Genomic DNA, 9,504 nt, shown 5'->3' with positions numbered 1-9,504 from the left:
AAAAAATTTTTAAAAAATATTGAGCAGTTTTGAAAGTGATAAGTTTTATTTTTTCTTCTACCTGGCTAATCAGTGTTTTCAGCTAAACACATTACGAAATGATTTTTGTTTTCATACAAAGTATACAATTTTAACAACTAAATAGTTCTTTATAGCGTATCTATTATTTGCCTTTTATTCTCAAGGCTGAGTGGAACCATGGTTTTTATATGCATATGAAATCTAGTTATTGTAAATGCATGGAAAAGTACAAACAAAATAAATAACAATACGAATAATTTTAGTAATCGATTATGGTTTGGAAAAATAGAGAAGCTCAAAAAATATGCCTGCCCTTGGAGGAGGTAAAAAGTTTAGAGAGATTGAAGCGTGAAAGATATCTTGGAAGTGTTTCTAACATTACTTTGCATATGAACATATGGTTTTTCACAAATTTCATTTAAATTTTCCATTAGAATTAATTTTTTCCAAGAGGATAATTATTTTAGATATGAAAACAGAGGTAATTCACTCAATATATAAATAAATTCAAGGTAAATATATTGCTATCAATAATTTATTTAATAATAGTAGCATACTTTGTGCCATCTGCTTTATTCCAGTGTTCCCTTCCTATGTCACAAAACATGATGGAGAATTTCTAATAATATTTATGTTTTTGTTTACTCATTTGAATAAGAGCATGATTGCATGTGTATGTTAGGACAGATACCAACGTTAAATAGTTATGTTATTGGACACGTCTCGTATTCTTTTTGGTTAATTTCCTTATTTGTAAACTAGATGTTTTAAAGTTAAATGATTGCTAAAGTACTGTGGTGAATATAACATTGTCTCCAAATATTTTTATTTCCTTCCTCTTGTGGCCCACTCTGCGTGGGGCGGATTGCATATATCTATCATACTGACCTTGGGAGACCCTTGTGGATTGCAATAGTTTTAACACTATTAAGACAGGTGATTATCCACCTCTCTTTTCTCTTTTCTAAGATGTCCAGAAAGAGACTGCCTTGTCATCTGCATCCTGGAATGCAGATGACATGGAGCAGATCTATAGCCAATCTATAATTGACATGATCATGAGCAAGAAATAAAACTTCATCAGAGTGACTAAAGGTTTTAAGGACATTTATAATTGTAGCAGAACTTACCATATCTTAACTGATACAGCTACCTTTAGTTAATAAATGCATAATGGTGCCTACTATTCAAAGTTTACATCTTTACCTTTAAATATGTCAATGACACTTTCTATGTTGATATGTAAACATAAGTGTAGTCATAATAAGAGATACTTTTACCTAGTTATTATAATTCTGGGAACGCTGGGAAGGTCATCAGTCTTAAAATAAATAAACAACCCTTACATATCCTTGGAAATTAGTAAGTCAATCCTCTTCTCCATTAATATATAAAATTTCTTTAAGGGAAAAATCAGGCACTCATTCTAAACAATAGATAGACATATTTATGAACTTACCATGTTCTTTTTGGAAACGTATGGTTTAACGGTGCATGGTGAGAGGGAAATGTGTAACAGCTCAATGAAAGTAGCAGCCTCCTAGCACAGGGAAAAAGATGCTGTACGTGTGCACTGGTTACTAAGGACTGGTTTTGTCTACCTTATACTTTTGCTTTGATTTTTCTGAATAAAACATTTTTTTTTGCTTCTGCATTTGAAAAATAAGATCTTGCTATAAGGAGAGAAGCAATTTGAATATTGTGTGATTCATATCTACGTTAAAGTTCTTTTACAAAAGGAAGCCATATAATTATCTATATTGTTAAGTTGAAGTTCCTATTCATTTAATATTTGAAACTATGAAGAATAACAAAAATGTTTTGAGTTTTTTATACTATTTAAAAGAACATGTTATGGATTCAATATTTTTTTCAGCATACTGAAAATATAAACTTTTATTTATTTTTTTAACAATTACCTAAAAACTTTTTCAAATTATTTCAGTTTGCATTATCTCACTTCCCTTGCCTGGAGATCAACATTAAATAAATATGGAGAAATTCTCTAGCTTTGAAAACCATGCTTCTTCATCTCATTTTGCATCTTAAGTGTGAAAGGATTTAACATATATTTTAAATTATTCATTACATTTTATTACAGAGTATATTTTCTTATGTTGTATAACCCAAATTCCCTGAGGAATGGAATTTTCCATGGAAAATAACAAAGTGCTAAGAGTGCATTTTGTTTTTAGATTCCCTCTTGACAGGGACTTTGCCCTGCGCTCCTTCTTAACAAAGTAGAACTCAAGCTCTGTTCATTTTGAGTGACATGAAAAACATTGAAAAGTTTGTAAATTTGGTAAGGGTAAAATAAAATATGGGTCTTGGCAGCTTTTCACTATTATAAAATTGACTTCAAAAGATTAATGTTTTTAGGTGTTATTTTAAGTTATGTCAATTATATTTGTGATTATGAATCTATGCTAACACATCTATTTTATTGTTTTTTATGAGAATTTACTTCATGAGTTAGAATATCTCAATTAATTTTAAATAATTATTATTTAGATGTTTCAATGGATGACAGTTTTCAATCAAATCTAGCGTTCTTATCTTAAATCTGAAGGCAGAGATAGCAACTAGATTTCACTGCACTCTTTCCATATGTCACATACACCAGTCAATGCTCTACATCATCTGTTTAAATATTACAACAACCCTGTGAGTTAGGAAATTTCATTATTCTTACTTTATACGTGAGAAAGCATAACTCAGAGAGATTAACCAGGAGCACATGACAGAACTAGGTCTCAAATAGGTCTGAGAAAAAAAAAAAAAAACCCTGGGCCATTGAATGTTACGTCTATTCTACCTCCCAGTTTACTGATGGGAACATTTTGCAAAGGTAACTAGATCACAGTTTTTATTATGTTGCTGCTGTTTAGTTTATGCTTACATATTATTTTATTTTCAATGAGGTTAAAAATCAATAAAGTGCATAAATCTTGTGTTTAGCTTGATAAATTTTACAAATGTATTTACTTACTCTAACTACCTCCCAGATTAAGATCCAGAATATTGTCATCAACCAATAAGGTCCATGATGCCCATTCCCAATCACCATCATGTTTTGACTTGTCTTCACATACATCACACATGTCAACCTCAAAATAGTCTATCTATAGTTTTTCAATTTACAATCTATTTGCTCAGTATATTCAAAAAGGTAGCATTGCCCATAGCAAGAACAACAGGAAATTTCCAGCTCGGGTATATGAGAATGAGTGGTTTACTCTGATGACCACTGGTAAAATATTAGAACAGAGTAATATTAATGCAATTGGGAGAAATTCTATCTCCAGGACATATTCAGGAAATGTTGGAGTCATCATGATGCCCTATGATGGCATCTTATGTTAATGTCCGTATTTCTTTGTTTCTTAATTCTTTTGAAAAGATTTATTAAGCATTAACACAAGTAATAGTGGATAAAATACACGGTTCAGATATTTGAAAGATATAGTGCCTGGGATTTAATGACTTTACTGTTTAATACATGAGGAAAGTCCAACAGATGCACAACTTTGATACAAACTCCTCTGAATCAGGTGGTAGAAATAATGGGAATTCAGATGGGAGGAAATTGTGTGCCTGTGTGTGTATACTGCATAGAAGTAGTTAAATATTTTAAATTCTGTGCTAGTGTACCCATTTTGCAGATTTTTAGGACCTTCCAAGATTTATATGTGAAATGAGCCATGAGATTATAATTTTATAAAAAAACACACAAAATTTTAATATAAATTTACTAATAAAATATTACCAACACAATATTTTTATTGAAGTGTAGTTGATTTATAATATTATATTACTTTTAGGTATACAACATAGCGATTTGATATTTTTATAGTTTATACTCCATTTTAAGTTATTACAAAATAATATTTTTCCTGTACATAATATTGTAATAATATTGTACAGCTATAGTTCCCTGTGCTGTACAATATATCTTTGTTGCTTATCTTTTAATACATAATAGTTTGCATCCCTTAATCCCATACCCCTATCTTGCCCCTCTCCTCTCTGGTAACCTCTAGTTTTTTTTCTATATCTGTGAGTCTGTTTTTGTTTTGCTGTATATATTTGTTTGTTTTATTTTTTAGATTCCACATATAAGTGATAACATACAGTATTTGTTTTACTTTGCCTGACTTATTTCACTAAGCATAATACTTTCTAGGTCCATCCATGTTGCTGCATAGGGCAGAATTTCATCATTTTTTATGGCTGAGTAATATTCCATTGCATATATTTACCACATCTTCTTTCTCTATTCATCTGTTGATTGACATTTAAGTTGCTTTCATATCTTGGCTATTGTAAATAACATTGCTATGAACATTGGGGTGCATGTATGTTTTCAAATTAGTGGGGTTTTTTTTTCAGATATATCCAGGAGTGGAACTGCTAGATCATGTGGTAGTTCTATTTTAGTTTTTTGGCATTTTTCAAAAGAAGACATACAGATTGCTAACAGGAACATGAAGAGATGCTTAACATTGCTAATCATTAGAGAAATGCAAATGAAAACCACAATGAGATATCACCTCACACCCGTCAGAATGGCCATCATCAAAAAGTCTACAAATGCTGGAGAGGATGTGGAGAAAAGGGGACGTTTTTACACTGTTGGGAGAAATGTAAATAGGTGCAGCTACCATGGAAAACAGTACGGAGGTTCCCCAATAACAATATTCTATGCTGAAAATACCATACAGTGAGCTTTTATAAAAGATAGGCTTTATATCTCAAAGGAAAATTGAGGTGGATTTTTAGTGTCATTACTTTTATTTAAAAAAGAATAAAGCTTCTGAAATAATATCTTGAACAGGGTAGGTTATTTAGTATAGAAACAAAGCAAAAAGCACACACACACACACACACACACACACGATTAATGGTATTCCTTCCATTCTTATTTAGTATAAGTTATGAAATGTAAGCAAAAATCTTTTGCTCAAGTATTTAAGAAAATGACGTAGCATTTTACTAGTAAGAGTTAAGCTTTTATGTTTTTGGTTTGTTTGTTTGTTCTTAGCCTTGCCTGGGGACATTATTATCTAAAAAAGAAGAGATACACATTTTCTTTTTTTTAACCTTATATTAGTGTACCATATTAAAAATAAAATGAGACCTCCAAAAAATTCCCTCAAAAACATCAGAAAGCCTGGACCTAAGAAGCAAGTTTCTTTCAGCATTAATTCAAGTGAGAAGAAGAAAGTTGACTTTAGACAAGTGGCAATACTGCTGAGAAAAAAATGAGATGGGAGCACGTTAAGAGTATACGGAATGTAACTAGAAACAAGGGTTCTTTACCTATACTTTGCTATGCTCTCATTTACTCATAGTTTCTCACCAGCACTACAATGCTATCCAAATCCAACTTACTATCTATTACCTACTTAAGTGCTCCCACTTTAAATTCATGATCAAGAACCTCATATGGGCACTATCTGAACACTTTCTTAATTTTCTCATCAAGTCCCTTGGCTTTAACTCTTATCTGTGTACAATGACTTTGTAAATTACATTTTTCATTCAAACCTTCCTAAACTTCAAACTTAAATATTTATGTGCTTACTGGGCCTATCCATATAGAAATATCTAATTTAGCATGTTTAAAGTTGAACTGTTTTTTCATCCATGAAATTAAACTCAATCCCTCCAGAACTTTCTAATTTAAATTAATGGCAACCAAAAAACAATAATAATCACAAATAATAAATAGCATCTAAGTAATATCTTTTTTCTTACCCTCCTCATCCAATTCATCAGGAGATACTATTGTCTCCACTTTCAAAATATGTTCTTAATCTGATCACTTATTATCACATACACAGCTACTAGCATGGGGAAATCACCAAATCTTCTATCCTTGATTACTTAAATAAATACCCTCTATATCAGTTGTCTAGTCTCTCCTTCTGCTTCACTAGAAAGTAATCTTGACACAGCAGCCAGAGATGTTCTTTAACTTGTTGAATAATTTCACTGCCTACTCAAAATGTTTTGACCCCTCATATTCCCAGGGACTTTACAATGGCCTAAAGGTGCTGTACGGTTTAATCCTCCCTCTGGGCACTTAAACCATATCTCCCATGATTTTCTTCATTTTTTCCTGCTTCAGACACTTTGGTTCTCTGTTTTGATTGATTGTTGTTAAAAAATCTAAGCCTTAGCTTGCTGGCCTTTTTCCTTCCTGATACCTCTGCCTAATTTGAGCTCCCCCATGATATCAACATGATTAATCTTTTCATCTTACATAATCCTATTCCTGAATGCCATCTATACAAGAAGTCCCATCCTAATGATTCTCTTTCATTCTGTGGAAAGCTCATTCCCCTTCCCCACCAGGGACTCACTGTCCCCCTTACTTATTTTACCACTCCCTCAGCATTTATTACTTTCTTACCTACTGAGTAATTTTCTTATTAAATATGTTACTTTGTGCCTGTGGTTGCTTATTATCTCTCTCTTCTTATTAAAATAAAAGAGATCCATACAAAAGAATTAAATCTAGTCATTTGTGACAACAAGGATGCTTAGTGAAATAAGTCAGCTGGAGAAAGACAGATACTGTATGTTTTCACTTATATGTGGAATCTAAGAAACAAAACAAATGAATAAATACAACAGGATAGAAACAGACTCATAAATACAAAGAACAAACTAGTGCTTACCAAAGGTGAGAGGTGTGAGGGGATGGATAAAATAGGTGAAGGGGATTAAGAAATACATACTACTAGTCATAACATAAAAAAGCCACAGGGATATAATGTACAGCATAGGGAATAGAGTCAATACTATCAGAACTTTGTATGGTATAAAATCTATAAAGATGTGGAATCATTACACTGTACACCTGAAACTAATATAATATTGTAAGCTAACTATACTTCAATAAAATGTTTTGAAGTTAAAAAATAAAATTAAATAAAATTAAATAAGTATATGCTTTATTGCTGATGTAGAAAAGTGTCCAACATTTGATGGATGATCAATAAATATTTGTACACTGAATGAGTGAACAAATAGATAAGTGTTTTATTCAAAAACTGCATGATTGATGAATAAAGAGATTTCTTAGCATAACATCAGGGACATACTTGCCTTTCACATTTTATAGTTCCTCAATATGTCTTCGATCTGTCTACTTTCTCATCTCTGTTAACTCAATCTTGGTCCAAAGCATCATCGTTTTTTCATCGGGAGTACTTGCAATCGTCTTCTATTGGTTTCCATTCTTTCACTTTTGCAGGTAAAATAAACATTTGAAAGCTTACTTCAGATTTTGTCATTCTTTGGCTTAAAGTCTTTAAATAATATCCCATTCCAAATTGAAAAATATTTGTACTCCTAAATATCATGGCGAACATAATTTGGCCCCTGACTAACTCATCCATCTCCTCTCAGTGACAGTCTTCCCTATTCCACTTAACATTATGATTCAGGTGCACCAGCGTCCTTGTTGTTTCATATACCAGGCATTTTTCTTTCATAAGTCCATTGTACTTCCTGTTCTTGCTTTGTGTAGTACAAGCTCCCAAGTTTTCTCTCTGATCGACTTTATATTTTTCACTGCTGAATTTATGTTGTTGGCTCCATCTCTGGTAAACTTGGCAGCACTGATCCAATATCCCGGCCAATAATCAAGTTTAGCACATACAAAGATTCTTGATGCGTGATGTAGATACGTGAAAAATTTTAAATTAGTAGCAGGAATGTGACATGGGTGGGCCTCATAGAAATTTTAACAAACTCTAGTCTTCATCTCTCCTCCCCTCATAATTACCAGTTATGGATTTCTCACAAGTAAGTTTTTATTCAATTCTAGTCCTGTTATCCTGGGTATGTTGGTTAAATAATTTATTAATTTTTTCCACTTCAAAAATTATGTCTCATTTAAGCTTTTATTCTAATATAAATATTCATATCCTGATGACAATTTTTCAAATACTTTGACATGATTCTATACAAATGCTCACAATGCCTAATTTAATTTTTAGCACCAAACTTCCAAAGAAGTAATTCTTGTTTTTGAGGAGTGTCTTCAGTGCCTAGTATTTTCACACATATCTTGAGTTTTTACTTTATCTTACTAATTTGAGTTTTAAATGATAAATATCTGAAAAAGTACAGAAAAGTACCAAAACTAATGGGACACCCATGTAGCCACTTTTCAATGTTTTGTCATTTATTCATTGGGTCAATTTTTTAAAAAACAAAACACATATTCTGCAGTTAAATCTCAGCCAACTTTTCTTTCAATCTCACATTCTACAGGATTGACTTGAAAATTTGTGTCTATTTTACCATTAAAATTTTACTTTCGTGAAATATGCATGTGAAGTGGAGAAAATTATGAGAATAAATTAAGATATATATTTTTTTTCTTTTATATGACCTATTAGCTTTGTACTGAAATTCCCAAGATAAATCTGTACATTTTTATTCTTTGCATGCAATTTATTTTGAAAGATCTTTTTCCATTATGTAAAGAGGTCAGTATTGCCAAAAAAAGTAAGAACTTAAAATAAAGGTATGCACTGAACAAGTATGAATTCAGTCAACAAATACTGAGTAAGCAACAAACAGTGCTAAGAACATGATTTAGAGTACATTGGCATATATTGAAATGTGTGTGTGCAAATATATATACATTCATCATACTTTTATTAATATAATTTTTATCACTGAAATATATTAATTGCTACATTTTACCAACTCATGAACAAAATATGATCATGCAGTAATAATGAATTTTTATATTTAGCTCAGTTGGCAAAAACATACACTTTGTTGACAGTTAAACAATACTGTGACATGTTTATAGCTCAACAATGAGAATCAATTTGAGGCTGATAGAAATGCAAACTTGTCTGCAAGGACGCATCACTCATATGGCGTGTTGATTTTTTCCGACTCAGTATAGTTTATTTTACATCCCAGAAAAACCAAGAGTTCATCTATCACCTGCTTAATTGTCTGTGGCAAACATTCAGGCCTAAGGAGTGTTGAAAGTATACCATCAGCAGAGGAAGAACAAACAAGCTGTTCCCATGCAATGCTTTTTCACACATCCTTACTTCTTCATGACTATAAAGATGAAATAAAATTGAAAAGGAAAGGAGTAAAGATACATGCAATATATGATGATGATGATGGTGGTGACGGTAGAGATAACAAATAAACATTGTAGGGAAGTACTCAGGTTCTTGGTTTATGATGCATGGATTAGAATCTTCATCCCTTTCATTTATCAATTATGTGATTTTGACAGGTAATTTAACTTCTCTGTGCCTCAGTTTACTTATCTAATTGCAGATATTAATCAGATTAACCTTAGGGCTTTATTATTTTTTTTAACTTACTATTTTATATTGTAGTAGAGCCGATTAACAATATTGTGATAGTTTCCAGTGCACAGCAAAGTGACTCAGCCATACATATACATGTTATCCATTCTCCCCCAACCTCCCC

Source organism: Grampus griseus, assembly GCF_964374135.1.
Source record: "Grampus griseus genome assembly, chromosome: 5".
Taxonomy (NCBI): domain Eukaryota; kingdom Metazoa; phylum Chordata; class Mammalia; order Artiodactyla; family Delphinidae; genus Grampus; species Grampus griseus.
This window is presented reverse-complemented; position numbering follows the sequence as displayed.